An 18,206-nucleotide genomic window follows, 5' to 3' on the forward strand; every position below is an offset into this window, starting at 1 on the left:
TCTTTCAGGATTGTCCTGGATCATTGCATTGCTGAGAGTAGCCAAGTTTTCACAGTTGATCATAGTACAATATAGTTGTTAATATGTACAGTGTTCTCCCAGTTCTGCTTATTTCACTCTACAGCAGTTTCTGCTGATCTTTCTAGCTTTTTCTGAAATCATCTGGCTTATAATTTCTTATAGCACAATAGTAATCCATCACCAACATGTACTGCTTTTGTTCAGCCATTCCCCAATTGTTTGATTTCCCCTCAATTTCCAATTCTTTGCCACAACTAAAAGAGCTGCTATGAATATTTTTGTATAAGTATTTTTTATAAGTAGTACAATATTTTGGACAATTTTAATGAACTGATATGACTGAAAAAATTCATTCATCTGGTAATAGATCAGCACATCCTAATCTTGAGACCTTCTCCAGTTAGCTTGGTGGATGCTTAACATATATAGTCTGGTATGACATACCAGAGGCATGAACCCTGTTGCCATACCTTTAATGAACTCAGGATTACCTCCGCTAGTTCCTTATTACTTATTATTATGGTAATAAACTTTAATGAGGATGAGGGGAAAGATTTTTGGAAGCCTGATAGGATGGCAATAATAGCTCAGGTGTACAGAATTGTGTAGTTTACAAAACATTTCACATGCATTTTCATTTAATCTTCCCAACAGACTTTTGAAGTAGGCAGTATCTTCAAATAAGGAAAATGAAGAGCTCATCTAATGCGTGACAGACTAAAAATGACTTATGTATGTAAATGAATATTCAAGCAAAATAATTTCTTGATTTGTAAATACAGACTTTTGGATGCTTATATAGGGGTTTGCTATGGAAATTTGTCCATCTTTGGTATCAGAATGTCTTTTGGGGGGCACTCAGACCCAGATCTTATGACTCAAATCAGTATTCTTTGTATAACTGTCTCTTTTTTGTAAAGATATTTTATTTTACCCACAACATGCAAAAAAATAATTTTCCACATGAGTTCTCTGAAGCTATATCATCCAAATTGTCTCCCTTTCTCCCTTCCATCCCCCATCCCAGAGATAGCAAGCAATTTGATCATACATGTACTATCCTGCAAATTCCATATTGTTCATTCCCTTAAGAGAATAATCATATAGAACCAAAACCCTAAAATAAAAACACACAAAAACCTAAAGTAAAAAATAATATGCTTTGATCTGCATTCTGACTCCAGCAGTTCTTTCACTGGAGGTGGATGGCATTCTTTGTTATAAGACTCTCAGAATTGTCCTGGATCATTGTATTGCTGAGAGTAGTTAAGTCTTTCATAGTTGATTGTTCCACAATATTGCTGTTACTGTGTACAATGCTTCTTTCATGTAGGTCTTTCCAGCTCTTTCTGAAATCATCCTGTTCATCATTTCTTAGAGCACAATAGTAATTCATCACCATCATAATACACAATTTGTTCAGCCATTCCCCAATTGATGGACATCCCTCAATTTGCAATTATTTGTGTATGACTGAACAAACTGTGGTATATGATGGTGATGAATTCTCTTAATAAAATTAGATGACCCAACTTAATCAAATTACTGAATTCTTGGCACTCTGGGTCAAGAGATGGACTTGATATTTGTGCCAAAGAACCTTTTATATTATCTTACTGGGGAATCAAAACTTAGGCATAGAAAATAATTAGAGAACTGGAAAATATCATATATATAATGATATAATTTTATATCTTAAATGGAATAGTGGTAGTTTAGGGAAAGTTGGTCTTTATATGGGGTGAATAAAAAGCAAAGGCTTCAGAACTGTATACCTGCCTTTCCTTTATGTCACATTTGGGATAGAGGGAGAGAAAGAAGTGGGGAAAAGTGGAATGACAGTGAAAAGTGGCTTGTAGAGAATGAGCATGAAATAGATCTGAGGAGAACAGAGTTTGTCCAGGAGGCAGGGAGAGTTGGGGTTGGATAGATAGATAGTATGGGGCCAGATTGTGGAGGACTTGAATGCCCTGGATCTCATCTTTGTTCTTTTATCATGGTGATTTGAGTATATGTTTTTTCCTGTCTCCTCTCTCCTTCAGTTGTAAGCCAATTTAGGGCAGAGTTTATGCCATATTTTTATAGCTTTGCTTCTAGAAGAGCACAAAGTCTTGATGACAGTAGCTATTAACAAGTATTTATTGGATTGAAGTTACAGAAAGCTGATACAGGTTTTCTATGGGAAATTTGGTGGCAAGTATTTTGGGAAGAGTAATCTGGTATCATTTGTGCAAGTGGATCTGGAAGGATAAGAGATCAAGGCAGGGAAATTTCAAATTATTAGTTGTTTCAAGAATCTAGACAAAAGGGAATAAGAGCCTGGATGAATGCCCTGGCATTGACAGCTAGAGTAAAGATTGAACTTTAACTTCACTGATGAGAAAGAATGAATGGAACTTTGTAACTGAAACTCTGGCTCCAAGCTAGTATTTAGAAACATTCTAAGTGGCCCATGGACTTCACCAAACTGCCAGACTCCACCCCCCTCCCCAAAGTTAAGAATCTTTACTTTCTATCACTGTTGGGCCCTAAGTAGAAATTTGCTTCAGACTTGAAAGTTCATCATTATTCCTGGAATAGGGATGGGAGGAAAGAGACTGGGTTAAATGAGGATTGGTTATGGCAGTGATGGTGAACCTATTATAGCAAGGATGCCAAAAATGGCATGCAGAGCCCTCTCTGTGGACATGCCTGCAGTCACCTACCAGGGTTAGTTAATAAAAAACCAGAGGGACTGGGGGCAGAGCTGTTCCCCTCTCCCTCTCCATGCACCTGAGTACATTCCTCACATGACCCATCCCTCTACCCAGCAGCCCAATGGGAGAGCTTCTTTCCCCTGTCTGGGGTAAGACCCTGGTGGGGGAGGGACTCCCATGCTGCATGAGAGTGCTTGGGGATGGCAGCCTGTTGAGTCTGTGGTGAAGGTGATTCCTATGGTGGGGTTGGAGAGGAGCCAGGTTTGAGGGGAGCACTCAGGCCAATTTCTTCCCCTTCTCCACATCCACCTCTCATCACCTGCCCCTCTGCCTAGCAGCTCAATGGGAATGCTTCCCCCCTCCCCTGTCTGGATGGGTAATGGCTTGACACTTGGTTTTGGGGGTGGGATGGGGGCAGGGTCCAGCACTCTATTTCTTAAAGGTTCAACATTACTGGGTTAAGGTATGTGTATATTAGACTGAAGGTGAGAAAGTTCAGGTGAACATGATGACTCAATTTGAGTGGTTGCCATCTGGAAGAGGGATACATTTTTTTTTTCTTTGCTTCAGTATAGAACTAGGAACAGTGTTCTCTCACTCAGAGAGTTCCTAAAGCATTTTTGTCTGAACCTGTTGCCATCAGTCCTTATTTTGTATCACACTTATCTCTCTACCCTCTTGTATTTTCCTCAGAAGAGTATACTCTTTTTGAGGACAAATATGGTTTCATTCTGCATCTGTGGTGCCTGGTACCTAATAATAGATAATTGATAAATTTCAGTATTTATTGAAACTGCTGCAGGAGGCATATTTAGATCTAGAATAAGGAAACTTCTGAATCATTAGGTTATTCCAAAATTTGAGAATCAATGTAAAAATGATAAAGAGTTGATAATTGTAGCATGAATTAAAAAATGAGTTAAGAGAATTAGGAGTGTTCATTGTATTGAAAGAATCAGAAAGAAAACATTTTAAGGAGGAAAATTGATCAATGGCAGAAATATTAAGAAATCACATGGCCATAGAGTTTTAGAATTGGAAGAGACCATTGGGCCATTTGGTTCAACCCATACTCCCAAAAGACATCCCATTACAACATGTCTGACAAATAGTCATCCTGACTTGCTTGAAGATCTTTAGTGAGGGGCTTCCTTCTGAGCTGTCCTATGCTTTTCTGTAGTTATAATAGTTATTAGGAAGTTTCTCCTGATAGCAAGACTAAATTTGCCTCTATATCTTGTACCCCATGACTCCTAGTTTTTCCCCTCTGGTAAGAAAAGGAACAAATCTGGTAATTTTTTCCAAATGAGACCTTTAAACTTTTTGAAAACAGCTGTAATGTATCCCCCCAATTATCTTTTCTGCAAACTAAACAGCTTTCCTCAACTAGTCCTCATTGATGTGGACTTGAAGCTCTTCACCATTATATTTGCTCTCTTATGTTTCAGTTTATCAATGACTTTCCTAAACTGTGGTATCCAGAAATGAATACAAGATTACAGATGTCTGAGACAGATAGAGTATAAGAACCAATTTCTTTATTCTGGAAGCTATACCCTTCAATTGAGTCTAATCAATATTAGCATTACTTCTGCTTTATTATATTGATACCCTATTTTGAGTTTGTTGCCTACCCTATGTCCCAGATCTTTTTCAGAAGAAATCTAGCCCACTTCTCCTCCATCTTGAACATATGAAATTGGTTTAAAAAAACAAACAAACTCAAAGTGTAATTCTTTACATTTGTCTCTATTAAATTTCATCTTATTAGATCCACCCCAGAGTTCTAGCCTGTTACCCAGTATGTAAGTCTTATTTTCCAGTCTTCTGTCATCAGTAAGTTTGGTAATTTATACTTTTATCTAAATCATTGATAAATAACAGTTTTAAATTGTGTAGGACCAAGTCCATGGGATTCTCAACTAGAGACCTCCATCAAATTTGATACTGAATGATTCTGCTTTAGGTCTGGCCATTCATCTTGTTCTAAAGCTGTGTAATTGTACTATTGTCTAACACATGTTCCTCCATCTTTTACATCAGAGAACATGAGATACTTTATACAGGTATCCCTTCCACATCATGGAGTTTAGAGGCTCAGGAGCCCACCACCCCTGCACTCTGGAAAATCAGAGTAAAATGTTTTGATCCTTCCTTCATATCAGAGAAGTCTGAATTTTTTCTTTTTCTTTCATAGGGTGTTTACTTTTTTGTAAAGTTTGGGTTAAGTATTTGATCGTAGGCTAAATAGTTTCTAAACAATTTCTGTGTTGTCTCCTGGCCTTTGTGTCTTGTCTACGGCATCAGCAAAACTTCCCCCAAATTTCCATTTAATTTCTTATGGTGACCCACAGTATATTGAAACTGCAATATATGATCAGAGAGAAAAGTTTTAGAATTCGACATCATAGAGGTGCAACAGGTACAGGTTATGAGACCAAAGAGTTAGATGGCTCAATTTCAGAGACTAGTTTTTAGGACTTAAAGATGAATTTTTAAACTAATGTCTCATGGGGCAAGGAGGGTAATGCACATGAAGGATTTTATTTTGGCAGACTGATGCTGATACATTGGAATCAGGGTGCCTAGAAAAAGGAATTTGGTAGCCAGAGGAAATACCAAGTGTGGAGAAGCATATTATAGACTAAATCAACCAAAGTTTGTAAATTGATTCTGCTTTTGCTAATGATAGAATACCCTTCATTTTCCTGAACAGAGGCCAAAAGGATTGATAGTAATGACAAAGCTGGAAGGATTATGTGCTGAGGTAATATGAACAGCCATTTCACTTTTATATCCACTATGAACCTCCCTTCTTCCCTCATCCCCACAGAGTATTCACTTATTAAAAAGCTACTCACTATTCTCAGGGATAGAGAATTGAGGGTAGGGCAAGGTGTTCATGACTACATGGTTTCTAAACTTTTTAGATTGTGCATTCCTATCAGTTTTTTTTAAAGATGCATGCACTCCAAAATATATACCCCTGATTCTTTATTAATCATATACATGTACAACCATGCTGATAATGCTGTAATTATAAGACTTATGTAAAAATTAGGAGCCACTGAATTTGAATAGAGAGGCGATATAGTCCAACTCATACTTGAGGAAAATTACTTTGGCAGGATGGAATAGAAGCAGGAGTGCCCATTAAGAGACTATTGTAATAGTCCAGGGCAGTGGTTCTCAAAGTGTGATCTCTGAGTAGCCTTGAAACTCTTTCAAGGGATTCTTGAGGTCAACACTATTTTCATAATTAAAGTACTCCTCTCATTTACATTTCTTTGTATAATTACATATTATATATCATAGCCAGATTTTCTTCATGTACTACAACCAAAATAACATATTGTAACCAGTTGAATACAGAAGCAGATATGAGAATCCAGCTGTCTTCTATTAAGATAGATAGTAAAGAGATTTAAAAAATAGGTAAAATAATCGCAGTCTTCTCACTAAATTGTTTTTGTTTAGAAAATAATTACTTTTCATCAAAATGTTATTATTTTAATGTGTACTGGGTTTATTCTTATTTTAAAATTAAAGAACAAATACATGTTTTTGAACTTTATCAATTAAAAATTTTAATATAGTAAATATTGGCAGATAAAACTGACATACACAAAAACAATTTGGGGTCCTCAGTAATTTTTAAGAGTATGTGAATTTAAAAAACTACTCAGACCATACTTTAGAAGATTTGATTTAGCTATTTCCTTACTGTAACAATGGAGATACTTGGTCTAACAGAATCAGGAATGTATTGTGAACTTGGAAATTACTCCACCCTAATTAGACATACTTTAGGGGAAGATTAAGTTGTAAACTCCTGATTGAACAATGAAGGTACTTAACTCATACCTTATAGTGAAGCTAAAACTTAAACTAAGTCTATTTTTAGATCTAATACAAAAGGGTGTTAAGTACCTATAAAGGTTAAATTAATCACAAAAAGGTCAAGTAACTCACAAAAGGTAAGCTTAACAAAGAAGTGTGAAGTACCTCAGAAGATATAATATAACCAGAGAAGGTGAGAACTAAAGAGTGGATAGTCCTGGAGAAAATCTAATCAAAGAAGGTGAGAACTAAAGAATAGGCAGTACTGGAAAAAGTGTCTACTGTGATTGGTAGATGTGAAAATTTAGGGGAGGTGACATAAGAGAAAATTTCTTTAAAAGTAGGCTAAAATAGTCAGTTGAGGCAATTGAATTCAGTTCAGAGTGGATTTGGAGTTCAGTTCAGGACTGGAACTCAGCCTGGAGGATCTCACTCAGACAGCTTCCTTGGAGATGGTCTTGTGGTGAGTGATAAAACTGACTCCTTTTCCTTTAGGCTCAGGGAGGCCACTTTGGTCAAGGCCTTTAACTGTAGTTAGCCTGAGCCAGAGCAGTTTAAATTAATTCTTTCTCTCTCTCTCCTTTCCTTAATTTCTTCTCTCTATACTAATTAAATAACCATAATTCCCAGCTGACTTGGGTATTTTATTATTTGGGAATTTTCCCTGGTGACCAATTATTTAGATTTCAAGTCACAAAGCTAAAATTATCCTTTACAAGTATAAAAACTCGAAATCAGAAAGTTAGAGAAGTACTGGTCTAAGGGAGGAAGTAATAACTATGTTAAGAAGGGATCAATTGCAAGAGATACTGTGGAGGTAACTCAATGGATTGAGAACTAGGCCTAGAGACAGGAAAGAGGTCTTGGGTTCATATCTGACCTCAGATACGTAACCATGTGACCCTGGGCAAGTCAGTCACTTAAACCCCATTGCCTAACCTTTACCACTCTTCTGCCTTGGAACCAATAGTATTGAATATTCTAAGATGAAAGGTAAGGCTTTTTATTAAAAAAAAAAAGATATTGTGAAGTTAGGAATTATTGATAAGATTTGGCAACTGGTCTTAACAGTCAGATTAAGGACAACAGAAATTATTTGCAGAGAGTATTTTAGAGCAGAATAATCCCAAACTGCTCTCAACCACAAAAAATCCATCACTTTAACAGCGCATACACTTTTCTGGTGATTCTAAAAGTCTGCAAATCTTGGAGCCCCACATGTTCCAAAAAATTAAAACTAGATGGCCAAAAGGCAAGTGTATAGATGTGGGGTCAATATCCTCAGGCTGTAGGATACATAATTTACATGTGAAAAGTGGTATAAAAGATATAATTGGGATGTATGACTGGAAAAGGAAGTGGGCTGGTCATATGTTTGGAATACAGGTTAACAAAAGCATAAACTACATGATGTACGGGAGAAATATAAAATGAAATATAAAAGAACTAGAGGAAGATCTCAAGCTTATTGGGTAGATCCTCTGTGGATGTTACTGTGTAAACCAGGAGATTGTATTATACAACCTTATTCAGATAGATACATTATAGTTTTTATTTGGAATCAGGAACCTTGGTTAACTTGATTGCTGAAATACAAATTATGGGAACCTTGGGAGGACTGAATTATGAAGTGGTTCTTCCAGGTGAGTTTATGATAGAAGGGAGGAAAGCTGAGCATAGTCAAGAGTCGCAATAGATTTTGGAGAAACAGACTTAAAGGTTACAGAGAAGGCAGAGGTAGGATCCTGTGGCCCAATATCGTTCAAGGTGTAAGTTGACCCAAAGGGATAGGAAATTGCATAAAATCTCTTGTCACAAACAATAATTATAGTGAAGAAAAGAGAAAATTGTCTAAAGATATCAATAAGGGTACACAGGGGGAATCATCAACCAAATTAAATCTTTTAAAAATGTATGGAAGTTGGAAGCAAGGTCAAGGAATTAAAAATTAGTAAAAGTGGGCATTGTGTTATGAGAAATGTCAGAAGTTCTGAAATTTAGAATGAACTAAGGCTGGTGATGAATTCTGAAGGCAACAAAAAAAGATAAAAACCTTAATAGGGTTAATTTAAAAAGTTTTGCAATTTTTAAAAGCCTTACCTTCTGTTAGTATCAGAGCTACAAGGGCTAGGCAGTCAAAGTTAAATGACTTGCCCAGGGTTATACAGCTAAGAAATGTCTTAAGAATCAGGAAAACATTATACACAATAACGGAAACATTATGGGACAATCAAATGTAGTAGACTTTGCTATTAAAAGTAATGCAATGATCCAGGACAATACAGAGGGATTTATGGGAAAGAATGCTATCCACATTTAGAGAAAGAATGGTTGGAGAGGAAATGCAGAAGAAAACATATGACATCACTTGTTTATATGGGTATATGATTTAGGATTTTGGTTTTATAAGATTCCTCTCTTACAAAAATGAATAATATGGAAATGGGTTTCAAATGATAATACATGTATAAACCAGTGGAATTGCTTGTCAGGCAAGGAGGAAGAGAACCTGAATCATGTAATCATGGAAAAATATAAAAAAATAAAATTTATATTTAAAAATTTTTGTTTAAAGTGTCTTAGGTTATATTTGAACAGAGGACTCCACACCTGGTGCTCTACTCACTGTGTTACCTAGAAGCTTTGTAATTCTTAGAACAGTCCTTTCCTTCATGTTTAATTCTGGGCACAACTTGTTAGAGCGATGGAGAGGAAAATCTTGAAGTTGAAAGGACGATATTGAATGATGACAATATTGAATTACTCAGTTCTTACTTTGTTTTTATTTTCTTTTCCAAGGGGAATGATCTTGGGCCTGGGAAGGATTGAACAAAAGATTATTTGCAGGGAATAGAAAACCAAGATAAGTGAGAACTACTATCGATATTTTCCTCATCAAGTTTGCTGTCAAGCCTTGATGTATTCTAGGGTAATAAAAGAACTGGTGAGTATGATTTTGTTGAGCTATTTCGCTGGTCTTTGAAAAAAATCATAGAGCACAGAAGAGGTGCTATAGGACCAGAGATATTCATATTTTGTCCTATTTTTCATAAAAGAGACTCTTCACATTATGGATTAGTAACCTGAATCCCTGGCAAAATTCTAGAACCCCATTATTGAAAGGATAGTAGTATATGAGTATTTATTTGTCCCATAGTCTGCTGTAACTAGCATGATCTCTTATAAGCTGGAACATCTGGAATTCTTACTACCCATAGGGAATTCCTCTAAGACTTGGACTCTGACAGAGCTGGGTCTTTTCCATAATGTGGACAAATGCCTTTGGAAAGCTATCTGTTTATTGCTTTTATGCCTCATCTGATATTAATAATGGGTATTGTCAAGCTAGGTTTTCTCTGGTGTATTTTTTGGAATCTTTAATAATTTTGATATATGTTGGATGTATGCTTATTGAAAGAAAGCCTTTAAAGCAGTGCTTGCTTTTTTAGAATCAGTGAACAGTAAGCATAATGGGTCTTGCTTTCTCCACATCTGACAGTCAAATGTGTGGTAAAGAGGTAGACTATTATGGAATATCATTTGTTAAAGCCTACCTGTTCCTTGCTAAGGATGCTTATGATCTATTTGAGGATGTCATCTTTATAAAATTTCATATATGTGAGAAAGTTGGCACATGGGTCAGTAGTTGTTCATATTCTCTTAGGTGTACTTTTTTTGGTAGAGTTATTTTTGAATGTTGGGGAATGTGGAGAGCAAGGTAGTCTCATGTCCTGCTTTTCCTTCTTTCCCCAATTCCTCCTAGAAAACATTTTGCTGTACTTTTTTGATATTAATAATACAGAATTTCTTTTCTATGCCTTTGCTATATTCTCTTACTTCAGAGCCTTGTAAATCATTCTGTCAACTTTCAGTTGTATCCCTTCTAGTTTAGAATTCCACTATGTATACTTGGTCTGTTCTAGCTGCTTTTCTTGATTTTGTCCTTTTTAATTATTTATATATTCAATCTCCCCTTTAAGCATATCCAGGATTGTGACATTGAGTTCAAGTATGTGAGTTCCACTGATCTTGGTGGTGTGAACAATTTGTTTTAAAAATATTTGCAGATATTTTCCATTTTTCTTAGGCTTGTTGCCCTCTGCATTTTTATCTTTAAATAACCTTGGAATAGATTTTCTTGTAGAGCTTCCTGAAAAAGATCAGTAGCTACTGAAAAAGATCAGTAGCTACTCAGAGTTTGGCCTAATCATCCACAGAGGAAAAAAACAGGAAGATGGAGAGTGCCTTTTAGCCATCTGAAAAATAGACAGCCAATAGAAATCATCCATCTTTATTTTGAACAAATGGATCATGAATTGGGTCTAGAATCAAATAAAATGAGAAAGATTTGGATTACTTTGAGAAAATTGCATAACTGCTTTAATGAACTCAACTTTTCCCAGCAACAAAAGCTTATCTTTTTAATGCTGATATTCTACCCAGTGTCATATGCTACAGTGAGGAGTTAAAAATTAGTATCCCAGTGGGCTATAGACATCTGGTAGGTATGAGAAGCCTGAAACACAAAATATAAAGAAATTAAGATAACTAGGAGTAAAAACATGTCAGTAGGGAAAAGTATGATCAACAAAGAAGTTGGTTTGGTCATCTGTCAGAGGAAAGGCTACCAGGTGGATAGCTAAAACAGTCTACCGGTATGCCCATGATGTCAGAGAGGAAGCCAGTAAGTTCTCTGGCATATTGGGTGAATTCACTTTGGTGAACATCTTGGGAAAATGGACAAGCCACAGTATGGAAGACAGGGAAGGGTTGTGAGCTGTATTGTTGGAGGGACCATCTACATTATTGAAAAGGTTCCTATTCACTAAGACCTAGAGTGGCTTCATTAAGAAAAGGTCATGCTAGATGAATCTTACTTCCCTTTTTAGAAAGAGGAATTAAATTGTCAGGTAAAGATGACATAGACATTCAAGTAGACCAAAAGCTTCTTGTAGATAACTATTTCTAATTTTTCTATCTTCTTCTACTATTCCCATTTATTAACTGTTATTTCTCTCATACCTTTGGTCACATTGATGCTAATAGGGGAGTCAGAATATTCTTTGCTCTCCATTGACACTTCCAGACTCCCTTTATGCCTCCTTCACACAGTATCCTTTCTTTTTTTTTTGAAATCCATACAATTGAATTGATCCAACCATTTTGGAAGGCAATTGGAAACTATACCCAAAGGGCACTAAAAGACTGCCTGCCCTTTGATCCAGCCATAGCACTTCTGGGTTTGTACCCCAAAGAGATAATAAGGAAAAAGACTTGTACAAGAATATTCTTTGTGGTGGCAAAAATTGGAAAATGAGGGGATGCCCTCTGATTGGGGAATGGCTGAACAGATTGTGGTATATGTTGGTGATGGAATACTATTGTGTTCAAAGGAATAATGAACTGGAGGAATTCCATGTGAACTGGAATGACTTCCAGGAATTGATGCAGAGTGAAAGGAGCAGAACCAGAATATTGTACACAGAGATGGATACACAGTGGCACAATAAAATGTAATGGATGTATCTGGTAGGTATGAGAAGCCTGAAACACAAAATATAAAGAAATTAAGATAACTAGGAGTAAGAACATGTCAGCAGTATGATCTCTACTAGCAGCAATGCAATGATCCAGGACAATTCTGAGGGACTTGTGAGAAAGAACGCTATCCACATTCAGAGAAAGAACTGTGGGTGTAGAAACACAGAAGGAAAAACAACTGCTTAATCATATGGGTTGATGAGGATATGACTGGGGATGTAGATGCTAAACTATCACCCTAGTGTAAATATTAATAATATGGAAATAGGTCTTGATCAATGACACATGTAAAACCCAGTGGAATTGCACACCAGCTACAGGAGGGAGTTGGGGGGAGGGGAGGGAAAGAAAATGAATCTTGTAACCATGGAAAAATATTCTAAATTAACTAATTAAATAAAATTCTCCCCAAAAACAAGAAAACAAACAAATAAATAAAAACCAGAGTAAAAAAAAGAAATCCACAGAATTAAACTTTTCTACCTGATCAAAATTATGGTAGGTATAAAATACTCAACCCCTTGGTCATTCTCCTGTCTTTTTCAAGGAGTTCAGCTCTTGGCTTACAATCTTTCTTTCCTTCTCAAATCTTGACCTTATACTAGGAGACTTTTATCATTCATGTAGATGTTCTTTTAAATTTCCTAACCTCCAATTTCATAGATCTCCTGAAGTTCTTTGATCCCTCTCTTCATTCTACTTCAGCCACACATATTGACACACTAGATCTTGCCCTTACCTACAAGTGTTTGTTCTACTTCCTTGATTAGAAATTCTGATGTTCCCCATGTAAACTATCACCTCCTCTTATTCCAATTTTCTTTAAGTTTAGCTCTTCTTAGACTTGTTCTTTGCTCTTCAGACCCTTGTTCTCCTCTGTACATTTTTCAGCTATAACCTCTGGCCTGAATTCATTTTCCTTTCTTCAACTTCAGTCCAGTAAATGGCCATGTCCATTCTATTTTCTTCTCTTGAATCCTTGCTTCCTTGTCCTATCCTGCTTTTCTTTTGTTAAACTTCAGCTTCAGATTATTCCCACCATCTACATCCTCTATTCCCAATCTGTTTAACAGAAAATTGCTTAACAAAACTAGAGGGAATCCCACAACCATTCTGATTGGGATTTCTAACCCCAAATTAGATTCTCACTGCAGCAAGACAGTCCTTTTGTTTCTCCGTAATAAATTACCTATCTCACTTCCCACAGTAGCTCTTTTAAACCATTTTTCCCCTCCTGAAGCTCCCCATATCTCCTTCCCCTTCTCTGAGCTATGAACTTTTGCACTATTCAAGGTATACTCCCTCTTCTTCCATTCTCATCATTTCAGAAATTTTTTACATCATCTCCCACTAATGACCTTCTTTCCCAGTTTCTGACAAAGAGGTGGCTCTTCTCCTTGCCAAGACCAACCCATGTATTTCTTTGATCCCATCCATTCTCGTCTTCTCTGGCAGATTGCAACTTCAGTCTTCCACACTCTTTCTCAAATTGTCAACCTCTCCCTTTCAGTTATTTCACTTTTTTCTACCTTCAAAAATACCCATCTCCCTGTCCTTAAAATTTCTTTACTAGATCCTTCCATCCCTGTAAGTTATTTGATATCTCTCTTTAGACAAACTCCTCAAAAAATAGGTCTACACTCACTGTTTTTACTTCCTTTGTCGACTCACTCTTCAACCCCTTGTATTCTGGTTTTCAACCTAATCGCTCCATTGAAATTGTTCTTTCCTAAATTACCAAAGCACTTAATTGTCAAACATCATACTCTTTCCTCAGTGCTAATTTTTCTCACTGTGTTTGCTACATTTGATACCTTTGACCCTTTTTCTTCCTGGACACTCTTTCTTTTTTGGTACTTTTGTGATACTACTCTCTCAGTGCTCACCTCCTACCTTTCTGGCCATTCCTTCTCAGTATCTTTTGCTTACCTTCATCTAGTTCATTACCTCTGAGTGTTGGTGTTACCTGTAGTTCTGTCCTTGGACCCTCTTCTCTCTTGGTGATCTCATCATCTTCCACGGATTTAACTGTCATTTCTATGCACAAGACTCTCAGATCTACATTTCTCTCTAATTTCTTTTTCTCTCCTTCTCCTAATTTCAGTTCTATCTCACTGACTGCATGGTGGATTATTTCAAAATAGGTGTCCTGGAGATAATGAATTATTTTTTTAAACCCTTACCTTTCTGTCTTGGAGTCAATACTGTGTATTGCCTCCAAGGCAGAAGAGTGGTAAGGGCTAAGCAATGGGGGTCAAGTGACTTGCCCAGTGTCACACAGCTGGGAAGTGTCTGAGGCCAGATTTGAACCTAGGACCTCCCATCTCTAGGCCTGGCTCTCAACCACTGAGCACCCAGCTGCCCCTAAAGCTTCCCCTTTTTTAAACTTCCCTATTTCTGTTGAAGAGTATCTTGATATTATTCCCAATTCTTCACTCTCATTCACTATATATGGCTATTGAGATGTAAAATCTTTCCATTTTTTAACTTCACAACATCTTTTAGAGTCAACTCTGTTAACACAACTACCAATCTAGTTCAGACACTCATCTCTTCTCAACTAGATTATTACAACAACCTCCTAATTAGTCTTCCTGCTTCAAATCTACCATATTCCAGTCTATCCAACACACAGCTGCCAAAGTAATTTTCTTATAACCCTCCTCTATTAACTCCAGTGGCTTCCTATTACTGCTAGTGTAAAGTACAAATTATGTTTACTTTTTAAAGTTTTACACAATCTTATATGAACAAGGCACTTTGACTTTCCTTAGGCTGATCAGAGTTATCAATTCTCTTGTACCCTGGGGCCATTATTAATAACTAAATAGCATTAGTAAAACAAAGAGACGTACTGCACTGGTGAGGACATGATTTGTTACAAGGGAGAACTGTAAGGGAAAAATTAGGGGTTATTGACTGAATATATTATACTAGTGGTAACTAGGGATTCAATCCCAATAAAATACTCAAGCCAGTTTGGGATTTCTATGGTGGTTTAATTACAATAGAGGGAAGAAATTAAGAAGAGAGAGAGAAAAGGAATTTGGACTGTTCTGGCAAGCCAGATAGGAGTTCAGAGGTGTAGGCCAAGGGGCCTTCTCAATCTAGCTTGGCTTCCAGCCACCAGGCCTCCTTTGAGATGAGGGACCTCTGTAATAAGGGACAATTTTGATTGGTAATTGATAACTAAAGATCAGGTTGTTACCTACTTTCTTCCTCCCTTTTCTTCCCTTCAGCCTCCCTTTTCCTCCCCTCCCCCCTCCGTCTTCTTCTTTCTTCTAAATCAACTTTGGGTGAGTTTATGAGGTCTCAAATGAAATACTCTTTCTCTTATTTATCTTAAATAAGGGGTTTATTTGAGGAAGACAGGAAAGGATAAGAAATGGAGGTAAGAGGGTTAGGTATTTCCCTATTACTACAATGAGTCTTAGGTTGGAGGATGGTGAAATATAATTCAATTGAGAGAAATGGCTGATAGGACTGGAAGTTCAGTCAGTATCACAACAGAGCAAATCAAGAGAGAGAGAGAGAGAGAGAGAGAGAGAGAGAGAGAGAGAGAGAGAGAGAGAGAGAGAGAGAACTGGACTTTGTCCTTCTTTCTTCTGTCTTCAAAGCCAAAAGACAACCTGTCCTTTCTGTCTTCAAGGTTAAAGACATAACCCTTCAGTTGGTCTATTCCTTTCTTCAACTGCTTCTCCCAGTAACATTTCAAAAAGAACATTCTCATTTGAATGACAGGTCATCAGTCTCAGATACTCCTGTCTTGTTGCATGCTTTCCCACTTTCTCTCTTCCATGCCTCCTAGGAGGATAGTGTTTTAGGAAGTAAAGGAAAAAAGGAATCAGCCTAATCCATTCACCAAGCTCATTAAGGACCCTGCTATGAACTCCCAATGCTGAAAGAGCCAAACATCTCCATGAGAGAGGCTTTCCTCCAGAAAGAGGAAGTGACATGAAATATATAGACTGTTCTTTACATCACTTCCTATGTCACACATGTACCAATGGTAACTTAAGCTTGACTTAGGGCAGTCCAGGGGGTCTGCCAGTTGTTTCTGATTTGTCACTTGCTAGCACATGTGGTCATAGGCCAACTTCCTCAATACTTAATCCTTAAGTAGGGGTGTATACATTCCTGGTTGCTAGGATTTTAAAGACTAATCAGGGTGGAGAAAATCTAAAATTCACAGAACTCCAGACAAAGACTGATGTGGTAGTTATTGTTTGGTACAAAATAATTTAATGACTCACACTAATACTTCTCAGAGCAAGAATGAACGTGATTGGGTGAACTGCTGCAAAACTTCATGCTGTTTGGGGAAATGGTGTGGATTTAGTGCATAACTAAATTTTTAAATTTTACATATTTTTCTGCCTTTATTTTTTTTTAAATTGCCAGTTGTGCATACAGGAATTCGAATGTGTTGAGTTCATGTAAAACAAGGTCCTACTGTGTGTGTACATATACACACATGTGTATATATATAATTATTAATTTTATATTATTGATATTTTATACATACTTACTATTTTTCCTATTAGAATATAATTCCATAATGATTGTTTCATTCTGTACCTGTATCTTCAGCATCTAGCACAGTGTCAGCATATAGTAGCTACTAAAAAATGTCTGTGATTGATTGATTCATATTCCTGTTGCTTAGGAAGTATGATGAAGGGTTGAAGAACATACCATATGAATTGGTTGAAGAAACTAGGGATGTTGATCTTGGTGAAGAGAAGACTTAAGGAGAAACTTGATATTATGTGGGAAAGGGATTAAATTTGTTATCCTTCATAACAGTGGATATCTGCAGAGGCATATTTAGGCTTGATATAAGAGAAACTGCTAAGCAATTTGAGCTATCCAAAAATGGAATGGGCTCCTTCAGTAGGTACTAGGGCTCTCTCTCAGTAGTGGTAGGTCTTTTGGCAGAGATTTGGGTTACCATTTTTTGGGAATGCTGAAGTAGGGATTATTGTTCAAATCTGTATTGACCTCTAGATAGTGGGTGTAGAAAATTCTGAGGAGCCTTCCAGTTCAGAAATCCTGTAATTCCATAGGTGCTAAACTAAATAGGGGAGTGGACCTGAAGTCATATAAAAGGAAGAAAATCAATTAGTGGGATTAAGTTTGTTTAATCTGGAGAAGAGAAAGCCTAGGGTTGAGTTCCTATTCCTTGAAGATATTTAAGTTGAGACTGAATGACCATTGATCAGGGGTATTGCAGAAGGATTCCTGCTTATTATCGTTTTGAAGAGAGCTTTCAGAGCTTCCTTTCACCTCAGATTCTGTGCTTTTAAGACTTGGCTTTCAAGTGGAAGGAATCTTGGCTTATATATTAGAAATCAACATTTATTCTTTTGCAGTCTTATTGTACTAGGCATTGACAGAAAGTTAAATTGAAGTCTGATTTGATGGATTACAATAGGTCTCTCTAGGGATAATTTAAAGCCTTCTTAAAAGTCCTAGTGAGAAACTTGCCAAGACTGTGAGGACGATAGTGCCTAAAGAAAAACACACATCACACAGTTAGGTCAAAATTGGAATTGTAACCAGATTTAAAACTCCCTCAGAATGAATGATGGTGCTTTCAATTTAGCTGTCCTGTGCAATGCCATAAATTGGATTTGCTATAGTTTTATGCTTTTTGGGATTCCTCTTAATTCTAGAGCCTTTTATGTTGATTATTTCCAGTTTTTCCCTGTGTATATAACTAGTTTATCCCAACTCATTTGCTTGTTGTCTGTCCCAGCTCCTGAAGAGAGCTTATCTTTGACTCTTTCTTTTTATCTTAGTATAGTGTATAACACATAGTATACACTTAAATAATTTTTTATTGGATGATTAACTTACCATATCAACAGTGTTCCATCTGTTACTTCAAAAAAGATTGCTTTTTATTTTTAACTTCTTTTTATGGCCCTGGAATTTGACTGAAGATCACACACATGAGAGTGAAAGAAAGAGACAGAGAGAGACACAGAGAGAATGAGAATAAATCTTCAAGGTAATCTAGTTCAACTTCTTCATTTTATAGATAAAGGAATTGAGGATTAGAGAAATAGCAAGGGAGTGACTGAGCTGAAGTCTTTTGACCTTTTG

At 36.7% G+C, this 18,206-nt stretch overlaps 1 protein-coding gene and 1 long non-coding RNA gene across 5 annotated transcripts in view; both read left to right on the forward strand.

Moving 5' to 3' along the window:
* Window positions 1-18,206, forward strand: part of HNRNPAB (heterogeneous nuclear ribonucleoprotein A/B) — an 80,321-nt gene that overhangs the window by 2,638 nt on the left and 59,477 nt on the right. The gene's annotated exons all lie outside the window — the stretch shown is intronic.
* LOC103092468 (uncharacterized) overlaps window positions 1-18,206 on the forward strand; it is a 30,842-nt gene that overhangs the window by 1,524 nt on the left and 11,112 nt on the right. Inside the window, exons 2-4 of the long non-coding RNA XR_457932.3 lie at window positions 676-753; window positions 9,357-9,501; window positions 11,951-18,111. This is a non-coding gene — a long non-coding RNA (uncharacterized LOC103092468). The remainder of the gene's footprint in view (window positions 1-675; window positions 754-9,356; window positions 9,502-11,950; window positions 18,112-18,206) is intronic.

The sequence above is a fragment of the Monodelphis domestica genome, chromosome 1 (assembly GCF_027887165.1).
Source record: "Monodelphis domestica isolate mMonDom1 chromosome 1, mMonDom1.pri, whole genome shotgun sequence".
Taxonomy (NCBI): Eukaryota; Metazoa; Chordata; class Mammalia; order Didelphimorphia; family Didelphidae; genus Monodelphis; species Monodelphis domestica.